This window comes from Physcomitrium patens, chromosome 25 (assembly GCF_059467195.1).
Source record: "Physcomitrium patens ecotype Gransden chromosome 25, ASM5946719v1, whole genome shotgun sequence".
In the NCBI taxonomy this organism is placed as follows: domain Eukaryota; kingdom Viridiplantae; phylum Streptophyta; class Bryopsida; order Funariales; family Funariaceae; genus Physcomitrium; species Physcomitrium patens.
Window position 1 is genome coordinate 7,105,035 of NC_143434.1, and position 18,456 is coordinate 7,123,490.

The window sequence follows — 18,456 nt, forward strand, 5'->3', positions numbered from 1 at the left end:
AGCAATTAACTTCACTATGAAATTTGACAATTGACTATTTGAATTTCAATCTAAGATTTGTATAAATGGACCTCAGTATTTTTATAAATTAATAGCAATATCAATATCTTTTAAATATATATATATATATATATATATATATATATATTTAAAAATAGAAGATATGCAAATTGATGTGGTACATTTTAAACTTTTTATTAAAAAAAAAGACTTGTCATCAATAAGAAGGATTATGCTTATATTATAAAAAACCTAAGTATATTGTTTAATATTGTCAAAAGAAACAATGTAACTAAAAGATAAAGAGTATGGCTATTAAAGAAGACAATATGTCAAAAAATAAGTTTTTTAGCTATAATAGGATTTGTGTGGTTGAAACATATACAACACCTAGTAAAGATCATATTCTCTCCTTAGAATCTTCTCTTTGTTTTACCATAGATGTTAGTTTAAGACTTAAACATCACAAAGTATTTGCCTTGCTAGATTCAAGAGTCTTAATTTGTTTCTTAAATGAAAAATTTGTTAAAAGACATAGTATATTTTTAATAAAGAAAATGAAATGTATTTATATAGAAATCATAGATTTTTATGTATTGTATTTTGAAGATATTACTTACAAAATCTTTTTTATAGAAATAGCAATTAATGGTCATAGTAGCTTTATGATATTTGATATAATTAAATCTTGCTATAATCTAATTATTTTAGATTTATTGTACCTAAAAAAATATACTCTTTATAGGATTTCAACCAAAAATATAATCCTAAGATTTTTAACTATTTCCAAAGTATAACTAAGAATTTTATTAAGCTAATAAAAAATCAAAATTCTAGTGCAAACAAATCTATATTTGTATATATAAGAAATTTTTTGTATGTTGCAAAAAAAACACCTTATATTATTTATGCTACATTTATTTTTAATAATAGAATTTTTTTAAGTAGCATTTCAAACCAATATTAAAATCATCAAGATATTTTTGAGAATAAGAATACAGATACTTATCTAAGATAATGCCTCTATAATTTCTCAATTAATCTTCAAGAAGGAAATCAATTGCTATTTGGATCAATCTATAATTTATTACAAAATGAGTTGGCTGAACTTAAGGAGTAAATTGATGAAAATTTGGCTAAGAATTTTATACTCTATTTAAAATTTCTAGTAGGAATTCATATCTAGTTTGTGAAGAAAAAAGATAGATCATTGCAGATATTTGTGGATTATTGAAAACTTAATAAGATCACCATAATTCTTTATCTTTGATATTAGAACTTCTTGATCAATTGAATCAAGTTAAGATCTTTATTAAAATAAATCTATGAGGAACATACAACTAAGTATACATTAAAAAAGATGAATGAAAGTTAATATTTTGAACCAAATATGGACAATTTATATATATTATTATGCCTTTTGGACTTATAAATGCCTCAATTGCTTTTAAAAATCTTATGAATAATGTCTTTTGAAAATTTTTAGATTATTTTGTCATTTTTTATCTAGATAACATTTTAATTTATTCTAAGAATATAAAAGAGTGTAAAATTCATATTTGTCATGTGTTACAAAAATTTAGAGGTGTAGGTCTATATGCTAAGATTAAAAAGTATACATTTCACAATACTCAAGTTGGCTTCTTATAATATATCATTTTAAATAATGGCCTTATAATAGATCTTTAAAAAGTTTAAAATATTATAAATTAAAATTTTCTAAAAAAAATAAGAAATATCTAATATTTTTAAAAATTTGCTAATTATTTTAAAGTCTTTATTAAAAAAAAAATTCAAGTTGTAACTGTATTTATATGTTTGATTTATAAAGAAAAACTTAAGTAGAATAAAGAAGTGAAAACATCATTTCAAGCTTTAAAAAAAATATTTATGTCTACACTAATCTTGTATTATGTCAATTTTTTCATAATAGTTTTTATAGAAATAGATATATTAGACTTTGCTTTGGATGCAATATTTTCATAAATAGGAACAAATGACAAATTCCACGATGTTGTTTTTTATTTGAAAAAAGTTTCAATAATCAAGATCAATTACAAGATCCACAACAAAAAAAAAATTATAATTATAGATCATTTTAAGAATAGCATCATTATCTAGAAGGTACTTCCAATCTAATCACTGTATTTAGGAATCACAAGAACCTCAAATATTTCATGTCAGTATATTAAATTATTTATTAATTCAATCTTTTTTAAGCAAGTTTAATTAAATATATCCTTTGATGCTCTTATTCATGATATTAAGAATATTTTTTTAAAGTTTTATGATATTTTTAAGTTCAAATTCAAGAAAAGTCTATTTTATTTTAAAAGATACTTATATAATCCAAAAGATGAAATATAATCATGTATTTTTAAGCCTATCATAGTTTTTCAATGATAGGATATTTTAAATATAATAAGATGGTATAACTTGTACTATGTACAAAATCAATCATGTATAAAGAAATAGTGAAGCTTTTCATTAATAATATATATTACTATTATGAATTATCAAGGAATATCATATCGAATAGATGGTCTAAATTTATATCAAGATCCTTGAGAATCATTTTTAAAATATTGAAGGTGGACATAAAGCTATCTTTGGCTTTTCATTTTTAAATTGATAGACAAATAGAGCAAGTAAATTAAGTTTTAGAGCAATATTTGAAATATACCATCAATTACCATCAAGATGATTAGAAAACTTTTTTTCTATTAAAAAATTTTGTTGATAATAATATGTTATTATTTTCTACTCAATAAATATATATTTTTTAATTAATTATGACTAACTTCTACAACTTAACACTTTTAACTTTTTAAAAGTTGATAATCTTATAATAAAAGATTTAGAAAATTATTTATCAAAAATACATGTAATAATAAAGATATAACTAAAAGAAGCTCAAGAATAAAAAAAGATCAAAACAAATGCCTATTGCAAGGAACAACATCAATTCTATGTTGGTAATAAGGTATGATTATTTTGTTATAATGTCAAGTCTATTTGCTCTTGTAACAAGTTGGATTACCTTAGACTTTGATAATTTTTTATTTGTGAATAAATTTAATTAATTGCTTGTGGATTATATTTACTAGAGTCTATGAAACATAGACTCTAATAAATATTTTATATGTTTCTTTTTGAACCATATAAAATAATACATATACCAAATAAAAGACAAGTTCCACATCTTCTAATAGAAATACATAACAATCAAGATTTTGAGGTAGAAAAAGTCTTACATTCAAGGCAACACCAACTTACATTGAAATATCTTATTCATTGGTATGGACATGATATCAATGAATATATATAAGAGCTAATAAAGAATCTTGCAAATGCATCAAAAAAGGTCAAAGCTTTTTATCAAAAACATCCAACAAAATCAAGATGAAGTATCAAGCAATTCTTTGCTATAAAAGAAATGATATTCAATGAAGATTTTATTCCATCTTTTATCCTTCATTGTCATTTCATTGTATTTGTAGCGCTAATGAGATAGAGAATCAATAATCAACAAATTCAATTCAAGAACTATTATTTACTGAGTTATCGGATAAGACATTCCAATTGTCACATTCTTTAAAATGACGTAATAGAAATAAAGACCTTCAAAAATTACATATCTATTCTTAAATAGATAGCAAGATATAATGCATTTGATATTAGGATCTTGAAAGAAACTCTAAATATTTAGTATAGGATATTCTAATAGTTTCTTAATTAGATAGTATATATAGAGGCAAGAATGAGGCCTTCCTCACTTTTATAAATTCTTTTTTTGCTTCTAGTTTAGTTTCAAGGATCTATAATTTTCTTCTCTTTTGGCAATAGCCATTTCAATTTCTTTTTGAATATATATACTTATTTTCTTTTTGTCATCTTTTTTTGAAAAAAGTCTCACCAATTTATTTTCATTTATTGAGTTCTTGTTCTTGATACTCTAATATATAAATAGTATAAGTAGAAATATGGGCTATAATACGACTTGCTTTATTTGTACAAATCCTAAGATTGCTATTTGAAATGCACGGCATAACAAAATGTACTTGCGAACATCTTGATGAAGTATAGGTGTGAACTAAAATAAACCTCCACTAATTAAAAGTCAATCCTAATTCACAACAATTTAATTATTTAAAAGTAGTAATTACTCCCAAGTTAACATTTATCTAATTTCTAATAAGTCCTATAACATTCTAGTTGTGAATTAAAATAACCACTCTAATATGTGATTTCTTCCAACTCACAACTATTAATAAACTTATAAACTAATTATCTAAATGCTTTCAATTATTTTTTGCTTAAAAATCTTTAAGCTTTCTAATGAATTTAATGGTACATTTTCAAGTTCACAATACCATACAAACTTCTTAACAATTCAAAAGACCACACACTTGAAAGAGAAATTTTTATATGATTTTTATTTTTATTTATTTTTCTAATATTAATTATCATCCAAATTTAGATTTTTCATGTAAGATAAATTTTCAAAATTTGTAAATGAGTTGTCATCTACAAATAAACATTCATCCAATTCTAATCAACATTCATCTATAAAGTTTCATCCATCAAAATCCTAATTCATCCATATATGACCTAATTTAATCAAAGTGATTTTAATCATGTAATTATTTTTATTCAATCTAAACTCTCAATGACAACAATTGATAGGCTTGCCTACTTCTCGTAATGCTTTTGGCCTTGGAATCCAGCCTGTTGAAGGATTGGACTTGAAGGAACTTGGTGAAGACCAATCTCCGTATTCATTGAGAGTCGTCCTTCCCTGATCACATTCGACTACAACTATTGATACAACCACATTCAAGCTAGACCTAACAGCACTACACCAAATTGACCTTTGAAGATCACAAATCTACAGAGATCACAACAGAAGCCTTCACTACGTCCAAATTCCTCCACGTTGACAAGTAATCCACCATCTGCAGACACAACTCTGACTAGCCCAAAAACCAACCTTGTCCTCCACCAGATTATTTCAGATGGTACAGAAACATTTTGGTATTAAGCAGGCAAGAAAAACGTACAATGCGATGACAGAGAGACAACAGTAGTAGAGGAGGAACGATGCCCTACCACTCTCATGTCGAGCGGAGCCTCGCATTGTTCACACCCACAATACTAGTCCATGAAGGCAACACTGCAGCCAACCAACGCCACCTCCACTGTTGCAATGAAACAGTATCCCACACTAGCCGCAACAACTCACCGGCGAGGAGGCACAACCGAGAATATTAGAGATCTTTGACCAGCACACAAAAGCAAGAAGAACCCGATGCTGCACCGCAGCAATCCGACAAAAACAACTAGGGAAAAAATAAGGCCACCTCGACGTAGAAGACCGCCTTGGACCTCCTGTACCGGTTGATAGAAGAAGAAAAAAATCAACCTCCTAGCACGTAATCAGAAGCACGATGAACATGTAATAACCCTTGCAATTCTTCATTCAATAGGATTTAGCCCAATGCCACACCCTCCAACAAATAAAATCAACAACAGAATGAGGAAAAAGTGTATGTGATTTCTACGTATAGCCGCATTCACCCAGTAGAAGGCCAACCCACGGACTCCGCTTCTTGCGGAGCTCTCAACTGTATATGAAAAAAAAAAAAAAAAAAAGAAAAAAAACTTGGGGTTTGAGCTCAGACCCTTATCGACACCTAATCTTTTCCCAGAAGCGAAGGTTGGCAACCACTGCTCAACACCAGATAGGTATATACTCGGCACCCTGCTTCCGGTTTCAGTACCATATTCCATATATAACATCCAATATTGTACTACTTACACCGTATGCTGGACACCGTATTGTACCAGTAGAAATATTGTCTTCTCACCATATCGTATTTGTATATTATACATCCAGTATAGTATTGTATTCCATGTGTATTACCTAGCCTTATACAAATTGTATCCAACTGGTATTTTGACAGTATTTTGCTTGTATCTACACTATCTTTGTAATCTCTAGTATTTCATATTAAAAAGATCTCATATTATGTATGACCTCTATACAATATCCATTACATATTAAATTGTATACTATATATTGTATAGTAATTGGACCCAGATTATACTAAAATTTTAACTATTTTAGATTCTTTTTAGATGCTCCAAAGATATTAAAAATATGCCAATTGAATACCCTCCATGACACCTTTTAAAATTAGAATTTTCTACTAGAATTCCCATATAACTAGAATTAATCTATAAACTCTATTTTATTTTTATTTAGCATTCTCTACATTCATCTTCAACTAATGATTGCTAATTGATACTACTCTTGCATTCTTTTGTCCTAAAACAACCAGTGAGTCAATTTGGTGGTCTATAGTAAGCCACCAATACTATGCAGCACGAAGTTTCTCAATTGTGGCATCAGCTCTTAGGTGTCTTCTTGTCGAACCATTATATGATACTTGAATCAACTTATTTTGCCGGACTACTGAGATGCATAATTGAGTAATGTAATGTATTTTAAGCTTGTATAGATTATCAATGCTATACATATACAATAATTCTTTATATGTAAAATTGAGATGACTCAATTCCATATGTATAGATAGAATTTGTTTGATGGTAAGATATTTGATAATATCATGTGTTTAATCATTTACGGGCAATGTTACAACCACAACAACACTATATATATATATATATATATATATATATGTGTGTGTGTGTGTGTGTGTATGTATGGATCTAAGAATAATTTGTTAATATTTGAGTCTAATAAAGAATTAAGTTTTCTTGACAAATAATCCACAATTATGTTTTATTTTTCAAAGATCTGAATAACTTCAAAGTCATATTTCATGAGTAGCATTATTCATCTTGCTATTTTTTTGGTGATCACTGATTGATTTATTAAATAGAATAATAATTAATGATCAATAACAATTCATTACTAAAACTTTGCATTATCGTATAACGTGAATTCTTGCTTAAAAATTCACTAAGTACCTAATTATAGGAGGTAAATAAAAAAAAATGCAACAATAAGATCTTATCAAGTCTAATAGAATCATAAATAAATTCTAATTAATCCTTAACAAATTTAATAAAATTTTAACCATTTAAAAAAAAATTAAAAGAAATTAATAAAGAAATATGAAAAATTTATAAATTAATTTAAAAATAAAATAATAAAAAAAATCCTAAAAAAATCCTAAAATAAAAAATTTAAAGAAAAAATGAAAATCCTTAAAAAAAATAATAAGATAAAATCTTAAAGAAATAATAAAAATCCTTTTAAAAATACTAAAAATAAATTTTAAAAATATTCTCTAAATAAATTCTAAATAAATCCTAAGTAAATTCTAATCAAACTTTAGTGTAGTCCTAAACAAATTCTAATGAAATTAGTACAAATCCTAAATAAATCCTAATAAAATCCTAAACCTACTTTAATTAAATTCTAATTAAATTCTAAACTAATTCTAATCAAATTCTAATCAAATCTAAATCAAATATTTATCCAAATCTTAATCAAATCCTAACCAAATCCTAAATAAATCCTAGACAATTCCAAAAAAATCCAAAGAAAATCTTAATTAATTTCTATAATTTTTTAAAAATCTTACTAAATTGCTACTAAATTTAAAAAAAATTAAACTTCACCAATTAAATAAAAAAGTTTCTAAACCTCTCTAATGTTGATTCGCTTCCTTTTCCAACCTTAATGTTAAACTTTCAACAATGATTTCTCCTTGCTAAACTATTCAATTGCTTCAAGAATTAGCTCATGGATATATTTCTAAGTCCAAATAGCCTTTACCAAATTCTTTCTTCAATCAAACAAGTGGATTTTGTAAGATTACAAAACTCTACTTTTTGAGACCATAACCCTTTTAAACATCAATAACCCTTAATTCAACTCTTTGATTAAGTTCAAACTCATAGCATATATTGAACACATATATATCCACAAAATTTTAAAATTTCACTTGTAGATCTACTACCAAACTTACGGAATTTTCCAAAAAGTATCTCTTATTTTATTTCACAAATCTAGAGTCACCTAAAATAAAGTGTGACTTTGCAAAGCTCTTAAAAAGTCAATACAAATTCAAATTATCCCAAATTAATGTCTACTGATACTTTATCAAGTTTTCTCTCTAACCTTCCTCTTTGTTGTGCCAAAGAATCCAAGAATCATTATCAAGGCTTGGTTTTGTGCCTCAAGGTCTGATTTCGACTCTAATTCATAACCGGCCTTCTTTGGGTATCAATATCTATTTTTTCTAGGTAATTTTTATTATAATTTAATTTTAACTTCTTTCTAAAGATGCCTATATTATTAATTTTTCTAATCTATTTTATTTTTTCTTATTTATGGCTCTACAATATAATTAGAAGTTACTTTTTTAAAAGACAGTATTACTACTAAATTTTTTACTATCTTCTTATCTTTTATCTATATTTTTTTACTTTATCTTTTAACTTGGATCTTCTATAATAAGATCCATATTATCATCTTTCACCATATAGTTATGTTATAACACAATAATATGAAAAAAAAATTTATAATTTAGTGTCAATAATATTAGATGGTTTATATACATGCATTTGTCTTCATCAAAAGCTTTAGAAACCACCAAGTTCTAATAAAATTTGTAGTTATATTTGGATTAATTAAGTTCCAATATAAGAGAGATTAGATGTACTAATTTTTTATAAAGGCTTTGTTGAACTAAACAATCTTGAGTACACTTTTTATTACTTTTTGATTACAAGACTTAGACATATTTGGGATTTATTTGATTTTCTTAAGGTTTAGAAATTGGCTCAAGCCACAAATGATGTATTCAAATATGAGCCCAAAAAAAAAAAAACAAAAAAAAAAAAAACAAAAACATACATTTATTTGTGTTGAAGCTTATGCCATATTTTTGACAAGCTTTAAAGATTTGCCACAAATGTTATATATGTTCTTTCTTGGATCCATAGATTATTCTAACATTAAAATATATTCTTAAGAAATTCTTGAGGTATGGCTTAAAAGTAAACTCCATCATAAGTTGGAACATCTTTAGTGTATTTTTAGACCAAACAATATTTGTTTGAATTATAATAACTTCTACATTGTGGAAAAAGTAATTTTGTTTTTGTCTTGTTGCACCATAGCTACTAGTTAATATCTCAAGAAGTAGTCTATGAAGCTATACATTTCATGGTCATCTACCTCGTCAATAATCTCTTCTATACTCTAAAGGAGATAATAATCTTTTTTGATGGTGATATTTAGCATGCAAAAATCTATGCAAATTTGTAGAGTTCATTATTTTTTTAGAATGATTATCATGTATGACAACTATGAGCAAAATAAATTTGGCTTGTAAGAGTTTTACTAACTTGTGCCTCATGATTTCCACATAGTTGGGATTTATTTGATATTTCTTTTGTTGAAATGGCATGGCATTCAAGACAAGTTTAATCCAATGCTCTACTATCTTTGTAAATATTTCCTTCAAATTCTTAAGTGACCATGTAAATATATATTGATATTTATATAATAATAAGATTACAATGGTTTTTATGTTATTATACTATTGTTGATATTATAGGCAAGTGTAGCTATTTAATGCTTGTGATTGTTATCTACTTCAATATAGATTATGGTGATTTTGATACATCACCTAATGTTGTCGTGTATGAGTACAATCATTGATTTGGTGATTTCCTCCACATTCAAAATATGGGCATGTTTCTATTGGTTGGTTGTTTGGTGTTCCATTGCATTGTGGATGGAACATGTCACATTTGATTTCTTCTTGCAATTTTATGGTTACAATAATTGACTTTCCTTGGATATTATTCAAAAAATTGTTTGGATTTGAGGGATCCCACCAATAGTCTCCAAAGTCAAAGTGCATCTTGTGGCAACATTTACACATTGCCAAAGTTTTTTCTAAGTTATTTTATTTGGATTCTTGTGTGAATGATAACATATGTCCAATCTCAAGAGCAGCCTAAATTGTTTCTTCCATAATTTTGAATCACGGACACTACTGTTGTCTTGCATTATTTTGGTATCCTTTAGTATTGTCACATTCATCAGTAGGTGAGAAATAATGGACAATGTAAATATTGGATATGTGCAACAATAAAAATATCAAGCTACAAGCATAAGGAGATATCCAATATGGGTCGCTTTGTTGAATAATTAGGAGTCTTTTTTGTGACCATGGGCGAGGTTTCCAATTAAGGAACAAAATGAACTCAAGATTGAACCTCTAGTAAGATGGCCGACAAGCAATCTGATTTGCATTTCATTCCTTCCTATTTTGTTGGATCATTTTGCCGGATGGTGTGCTGAGGTAAAAGCGACAAATCTAGATGGGGATAAGATGTTAATGTTTGTTTTTCTGCTGCAACATGCGATACCGACGGCGATCCTGTTTTTGATAATAAATGAGAGATTTGAGTGAAGCACTTTGACCTTTGCTTACACACACACATGTTCAGGAAGTAAGCGACAGCCTGCACTGCCTCCCCCCCTACTCGGTCGCTGAGGAGTTGCTGGATGCGAATTCTAGTGGCTTGGGGAACAAGGGTGCTAAGTTCTTTGTATTTCTTGAGGACATCGGATTTGTGCTGGATGTAGTAGATAAAAAGGCAAATATCACACATGCCCCTGAACTTTCTCAAAATATCAAGAACACCCTTCAAGTTTTGAAAATATCACACCTGCCCCTCTTGAAAATTGCAAATTTGCCCTTTAGGCTGATAACCTATCTTTTCCTATTTTTTTAGTTTTAACCAAAGCCTCCGCTTTTCCACAGTGCCTGGGCCCTGCACAAACTGTTGAGGTAAAAGATAAAGATATTGAGATAAATAAGTAATAGTAAAAATAGAATAAGTTATCTTATAGAGAATATTCTCTTAAGTAAGTTGCTAATGGTCAAAGGTAACTAAGGACTAAGTGGCGGCTAGGATCTCGACACGTGGCTAGGTTTAATGTCTCGACAAACGGCTAGGTTTAGAGTCTCGAGAGGCGGTTAAGTTTAGGGTCTCGAGTGGCGGCTAGTTATAGATGAATGTGGATGAAGTCTATACATATTGGATGTGAACTCTGATTATAAGTAACGGGTGTTGGAAGTAAGAGTCATCTCATTCCACACTTCTCTTATGTGAAACCTTGCTGATTTCTACTTACTTGTGTTATGCTTATAAAATATTTCTTCAATAGGTTATGGGCCCACTCACTCTCTGTTGTGCTATTCAAGTAAGTTGAAGTCATTTTCTCTTTGTTGCTTTTGTGTGGATTAGATCTTATGGTATTTGTTGATGTTAGGTTTGTTGGTATAAGGAGGCTATTGATATTAAACTTATACATCTCTAACATTGCTTTGTGGGTTCTTATCTCCTTGCTTTATGAGGTTAAGACTTTGTAGAAAGACCTTGTTAGTGTCTTTTGAGTTGGTGAAGTTTCTTCATTATCCTTGAGTGTTTTGATAAGAAAGTGATTAAGAGGAGTGATTGTGAGTTCCATGAGGGTGCAATTACTTATAGAAAGCTTCACAAGTTGAGTTGAAAGTGTTTTCAGTGAGATACCACTCTTTTGTTCATAACAGGGCATTCTGAGATTCTGCTAGTGCAAACTTCGTTTGCTGACTTTAAGCTTTTAGAGACTCCTTCTCTCAATATTTTTTGATACACTCCTCCTTAGACATGGCTTCTAGTGAGGGTGAAGGTTTGAGAGTGATTGAGAAGTTTAGAGGCAACAATTTCTACCATTGGAAGGTCAAAATGGAGCTTTTGTTGGCGTCTTTGGACCTTTGGGACATTGTAGATGAGAGTGAAGACCCTCCAAGTATAGATGCAAGCCCTAAGGACCACAAGGACTTCAAAAGACGTGAAAAGAAAGCTTTTGGCATGATTGCCACCAATTTGGATGAAGCCAACTTTTCTCACATTATCCATTGCAAAGGACCAGCGAAAGCATGGAAGACACTTTGCAACATATATGAGAGCAAGAACTTGTCCAACATCCTCTTCACAAGAACGAAATTCTTCACTTGTAAGATGGAAGAAGGTGAAGACCTCATGGCACATGTTAATAAGATAAAGGCTCTTGCAAATCAACTCGCAATTGTTGACAAGCCTTTAGAGGATGGTGATATTGTCATGACTCTCCTCATGAGTCTTTCCGAGTCCTACAACTACCTCATTGTGGCATTGGAGTCTTTGAGGTTGAAAGAGCTTACAATGGACTATGTGACATCAAGACTTGTACATGAAGTAACTAAAAGGAAAGAGAAGGAGCATCAAAGTGAAGATTCAGCTCTCTTCTCAAGACAAGGCAAAGGTACATATTCCAACCAACGTGAAAATGTGAGAAGCAATGCAAGAACTTGCTTCATTTGTGGAAAACCGGGTCATTTTGTGTGAAATTGCTACAAGGCCAAGAAAGAATATAGAGAAAATGCTAACAATGCATGTGATGAAGTTGGTGGAGATGATTATGCATTCATGGCAAATGAAGGCACGTCTATGGCTACCATGTCCAAATGGATCATTGATTCGGGTGCTACCAAGCACATGACTCCATACAAGTGTTCATTTGACACTTATGAGACTATTCCAACAACAAAAGTATGGTTAGGAGATAATGGCATGGTGCAAGCCATTGGAATTGGCTCCATTGTGGTGGAGATTGTTGTGAAGAATCAAATGAAGAAGATCAGATTGAAGGAAGTGTTACATGTGCCAAAGATGAAGAAAAACCTTCTTTCGGTGAATAAACTTGTTTCTCATGGTTGTAAGGTGCAATTTGATATGAATGGATGCTTTGTGAAGACAATGGATGGAGATAATCTTTTGAAAGGCTTTAGAGATGGAAATCTTTACTTCATCAATTGTAAGAAGGTGAATGGAGTTGAAGTGGTGGCATTTGCTGAATTTCCACAAGATCAAGACAAGTTTGGCATTTGGCATCAACGCCTTGGTCATTTGAACGCCAAAAGTATGAAGGAGCTCCAATCCATGGTTAGTGGCTTAGATCTTGGTCAATCATGCACAAATCTTACTTGTGACGGTTGTATTCAAGGCAAACAACAAAGAGCCTCATTTCCAAATGGAGTTGCAATACGTGCAACTAAATTGTTGGAGATTGTGCATTCTGATGTTTGTGGACCTATGAGGACACCATCAATGGCAAGATCAAGATACTTTGTTACATTTATTGATGACTTTTCAAGGAAGGTGTGGATTTTCATCCTTAAATCTAAGAGTGAATGCTTTTCAAAGTTTAAGGAATTTAAGGCACTTGTGAAGAAGCAATGTGAGTGCAAGATCAAGGTGTTGCGTACAGATAATGGAGGTACCAAGGCATATAGGCTCATGTGTTTGAATACCAAGAAGATTATCCAAAGTCGTGATGTTGAATTTATGGAGCATAAAAGTGCTTGTGAGCACTTGGAGATGTGTCCAAGTGGGAGTAATGGTGTGTTTGTGGACACATCTTCAATTTCAGCAACGAAAGAAGAAGAAGAAGATGAAGACAATGAAGATAGTGGAGATTTGAATCAACATAAAGAACCAAAGAAGATGAAGAAGAAGAAGAAGAAAGTATACAATTGGTATGACAAACAATGAAGAAGTTGAAGATGATGATGATGATGAGGAATACCAACCTTTGAGTGAGAAAAGACAAGGTTCAAAAGAAAAGAAGGTTGGAGAGCATCAAGGTGAATCTTCTTCAAATGATAGAAGATATCTTACAAGAGAAAGAAAACAACGTGGTGAATGGTGGAAGGACCACATCTTTCCTCAAGTAAGTGAAGAACATGCAAATGTTACAGTCCTTGCTGATCCATTGAATATATGTGATGCTATGAAGTCTACAAATGCGTTGAAGTGGAAGGAGGCTATGGAAGAAGAGTACAAATCTCTCATGAGCAATGGAACATGGGAATTGACTCAACTTCCACCAAATTGATCTTCAATTGGTTGTAAGTGGGTGTTTAGAACCAAGAGAGATGCAATGGGTGATATTGTGAGATATAAGGCAAGGCTAGTTGCCAAAGTATACTCACAAGTTGCTGGTATTGATTTCAATGAGACATTTGCTCCCGTGGCTAAGTTCACCACCATTAGAACCATTGTGGCAATTGGGGCAGCAATGGACTTGGAGATGCATCAAATGGATGTGAAGACGGCTTTCTTGAATGGAAAGTTGGAAGAAGACATCTACATGGATCAACTTTAAGGATTTGTAGAAGAAAGCAAGCAACATCTTATTTGTAAGTTGAAGAAATCCTTGTATGGACTCAAGCAATCTCCAAGGGCACGGTATCAAAGAATTGACACATTCTTTGTTAATGAGGGATTCCAAAGAAGTGAGGCTGACCATTCTATGTATGTGATACAATCAAAAGAATTCTTGATGATTGTTATTCTTTATGTAGATGATTTAATCATCTTAACTAATACTCTAAAGATGATGGATTGGTTGAAGGCAAAGTTGGAAAAGGAATATGAGATGAGTGATTTGGGAGAGCTTCACTATTGCTTAGGAGTGGAATTTGTAAGAAATCGTGCTAATAAGACCATCACAATGAGCCAAAGGAAGTACATTGAAGGAGTGTTGAAACGATTCAACATAGAGGATTGCAAGCCTATTGGAATACCTTTGGAGTCCAATTTGAAGTTGATGAAGCTCACGGATGAAGAGTTTGCACAAGTTGAAAGCCAAATGCAAGGTGTTTCATACAAGGCAGCAGTTGGGTCACTCATGTATGCAATGGTTGGTACAAAGATGGATCTTGTTTATGCGGTGAGTGTCGTAAGTCAATACATGTCAAAAGCAGGACCACTTCATTGGGCAACCATCAAGAAGATCATGAGGTGGTCAACAACGAGTTATGTATTCTTTGTTGGAGTGGGAGCAATTTCATGGAATTGTAAGAGGCAACCCACAATTACAAGGTCCACAATGGAGGCGGAGTACATGGTTAAGGCAAGTTTTGGAGGACATTGGACTTGTGCAATTGGAAGCAACTCTATTGAATTGTGACAATCAAGAATGCCTTGCTTTTGTAAAGAATCAAAAGCATCATTTAAAAACCAAGCACATTGACATTCAACATCACTTTATAAGAGAGAAGATTGAAATGGGAGTGATTGACTTGAAGTATTGTGCAACAGAAGATATGCTTGTTGATTTGTTAACAAAGGCATTGATAAAAGATAGACATCATATGTTGACAAAGGCATTAGATTTGAAGGGCTTTGACAATTAGCAAAGTGGGAGTGTTGAAGTAAAAGATAAAGATGTTGAGATAAATAGGTAATAGTAAAAGTAAAATAAGTTATCTTATAGAGAATATTCTCTTAGGTAAGTTGTTAATGGTCAAAGGCAACTAAGGACTAAGTGGCGGCTAAGGTCTCGACACGCGGCTAAGTTTAATGTCTCGACAGACGGCTAGGTTTAGAGTCTCGAGAGGCGGTTAAGTTTAGGGTCTCGAGTGGCGGCTAGTTATAGATGAATGTAGATGAAGTCTATATATATTGGATGTGAACTCTGATTATAAGTAACGGGTGTTGGAAGTAAGAGTCATCTCATTCCACACTTCTCTTATGTGCAACCTTGCTGATTTCTACTTACTTGTGTTATGCTTATAGTATTTCTTCAATACAAACCTCTTGCCCCCACTCAGTTTCAGCAAGTAATGCTCCGCTTGCAACTCCTCCACCTGCTGTTGCACCCTCTGCAGCACCCTGTGTCGTGTTGTAACACGAGTATACAGTGAAAATAAAAAGAAAGGAGAATTTTATTAATATTCAGTTACCTCAAATATTGGGAGCATCGACCAACTCCAGTACAAATACTGAGTGGTCAGGTTCAGTGACTCCGTTACAGTCAGCCGGAGCATACTGAAATGCCCCGTTCGATTCCAATAACGGGAGTCAGCAGGAAGAGAAGGACCAATTCACACGACGGGTTCGAAGAGCCAATTGGATCCAATTTCGATAATCCAATCCGGGTCCTCTTATCCAATATGAGACCTGTATTGGTGGGGCAACCCAATGCAGTCTAGTTACGGGAAATCCAGGTCTTACTACGGGTCTTAGCCAATCTGACGCGAGGACCAATTTGACCCAATTACGGGAACATCCAGGTTACTACGGGCATCTTTCCCAAGATAGGACCTGAATTGGTCGGGCGACTCAATGTGGTCCCGATTACGGGGTTCGATTCTGTTTCAGGCTGTCTTGTTCTCTGTGCCGTCTCAGGGAACGTTGTTTTTGATAAATGGATTTCTTAAAGGCAAAAACGGAGGAGAAAGCTTGACGGCGAGAGCCAATTTTGGATCCAAGCTTGAGGTGGGAGCCAATTCCGGATCTAAGACGGAAGATTGAAGAAATTCAGAGGATAAGGTTAGGTGGGATATAGTTTTAGGGGGTGGGTTTTTTTTTTTTTGAGGGAAATCGAGGGGGGAGCTAGTTTTCAAGCTTCTGCAAGGTTACCAGTTCGGGTTTTCATTGGAGGTTTTTTGAAGATCAGGGGAATTAGAGAGAGGAGCTTCATGCTTCGGGTCGGGGAATGAAAGACATAGAATTTGGATTTTTCTTCTTCGTAGAGTTTTGGGGAAGACTGAGGCAATCGTTGCTGAAGTCAGTGTTGTAATGGTGAATCAGAATTTTTAAATGAAGTGGGTTTGAATACTCTTGACTGTTTTGTGAAATCGAGTTACGTCTGTGATTGAAGGATTAAAAGGGTGTCTATAGGATTGAGTATGCGGAGTGAATGAAATTTATTGGGTTAATCTAACAAGACAGTCAGTGGATACAAGATCGTAAGTACAAAGCAGTATTGAAGGTTAACAGTTTGGGTTGTACGGGGTTCTCTGTAACGTCTAGAGACCTACCGGCTGGGGCAAAAAGGACTTCGACAAGCAGTCGAAGAGCACCCGTATAGATTTACGGTACATTGTTGCAGTCGTTTATATTCTAACAGTCAAAAACTGATAGACTGCTTGACTATCGGCGAATCTCCATACTACCTTCTACAGCCAGACGCCCGGCGCGTTCTCGAGCAGGAAAGCACGTAATACGACATAAGTGGTGAACCCGACGTGAAAGCTTGAGGTAGAAGGTATTGGATTTTGGTTGATTTTATCTTTATTTTTATGGAAAACGAAAATAAAAATTTTAAAGGATTTTTGGGAGAAGTTTCTGGTGGGGAGTCTTCTAAAGGACAAGGTATGCACATGGATCCGTCTATTGCTAGTTTGTTTCAAGCCTTCTCATTGTCAATGCAGCAACAACAAAGTAATGATCGAAAGGAAGCTTTGGCAACCAAAGCATTGCAAGCAGTGGTCAATAAAATTGATCAATTTGATGGGAGGAATATTTCAAGGTATTTAAGATGTTATGTTCGTGAAATGGAATTAAATCGGGTTTCTGAGAAGAAAATGGTTGCACTATTTGGACTTGCCACGATACCGGAGATAAGGGACCACATTACATCGATTACGGATCGTTGTGGGAATTCATGGGAGGATTTTTCACATGCATTGAAAGACAAATATTTCTTGGAAGATGCTGATCGCGTTACTAAGAAGCTGTTTCTGGGATGGATTGAACAGCCCAATAAGAATTTGCAAGCAACAGAGCTACTAAGGGAATTTGAGAGGCTGTACTCTCAATTATCGAAGGTAGAAAAATTGACATTGGAGCCGAACAAAGTTGATCTATTTCTTCAAGCTGCTGATGGAGAATTGCAAGAGAAATTAGAACCCCTTCTTGAAGACAAAGAAGAAGATGAAGGATTGACAACGAAGTGGAAGAACGTTGAAGATGCGGTGGGGTTGCTTACAAAAAAAGAAAGGAGGAAGGATAGGAGTAATATTCCGAAAACAGTACAAGCATCCAAAGCTCCAATACGTACAACACCACCGACAATGCCTACAGTTCAACCTTCGACATCCTTGTCAAAGAAAGCTGATATGGATATGGAAGAAATTATACGAGGAATGCGAGATCTTCAAATCAAATTAGCAAGACTTGAAGAGAATACTTCTATAAATAATTTGAAGAATGTTTCAAAACAAGGATATGTACAAAGATGCATTTGGTGTGATGATGCTTCACACACTAGAAAAGATTGCAATGAATTTAATAATATGATACGGCAGGGAATTATTTGCTGGAAAGATGGGAAGATAGCATTGAAAGATAGAGAGGATCTTCTTCAAACCAATTTTGGCAAAGGAGGAATGAGAGTCTTGGTTCAAGATTACTTAAAAGAGCATGAAACAGTAGTACGAGAAAGTGCAAGTTATGGTGCTAGAGTAGATGATGAAATTGGTGGAAGTACGGAAACTAGTGAGTTTTGGGCTTCTGCCATTTTTACAATAAAAGAAGGGAAATTACCTCGAGAAGCGTTATTGAGGACTGCAACTACAATACGAGGTAGAA

The 18,456-nt window shown here is 32.4% G+C and overlaps 1 long non-coding RNA gene across 1 annotated transcript; it reads right to left on the reverse strand.

The window, feature by feature from the left end:
- Window positions 1-4,626: 4,626 nt before the first annotated feature.
- LOC149986286 (uncharacterized) lies at window positions 4,627-6,097 on the reverse strand. Its single transcript, XR_016501052.1, has 2 exons — window positions 5,061-6,097; window positions 4,627-4,798 (listed from the first exon to the last, which is right to left on the reverse strand). It is a non-coding gene; the product is annotated as an uncharacterized LOC149986286 (long non-coding RNA).
- Between the last annotated feature and the right edge of the window lie 12,359 nt (window positions 6,098-18,456).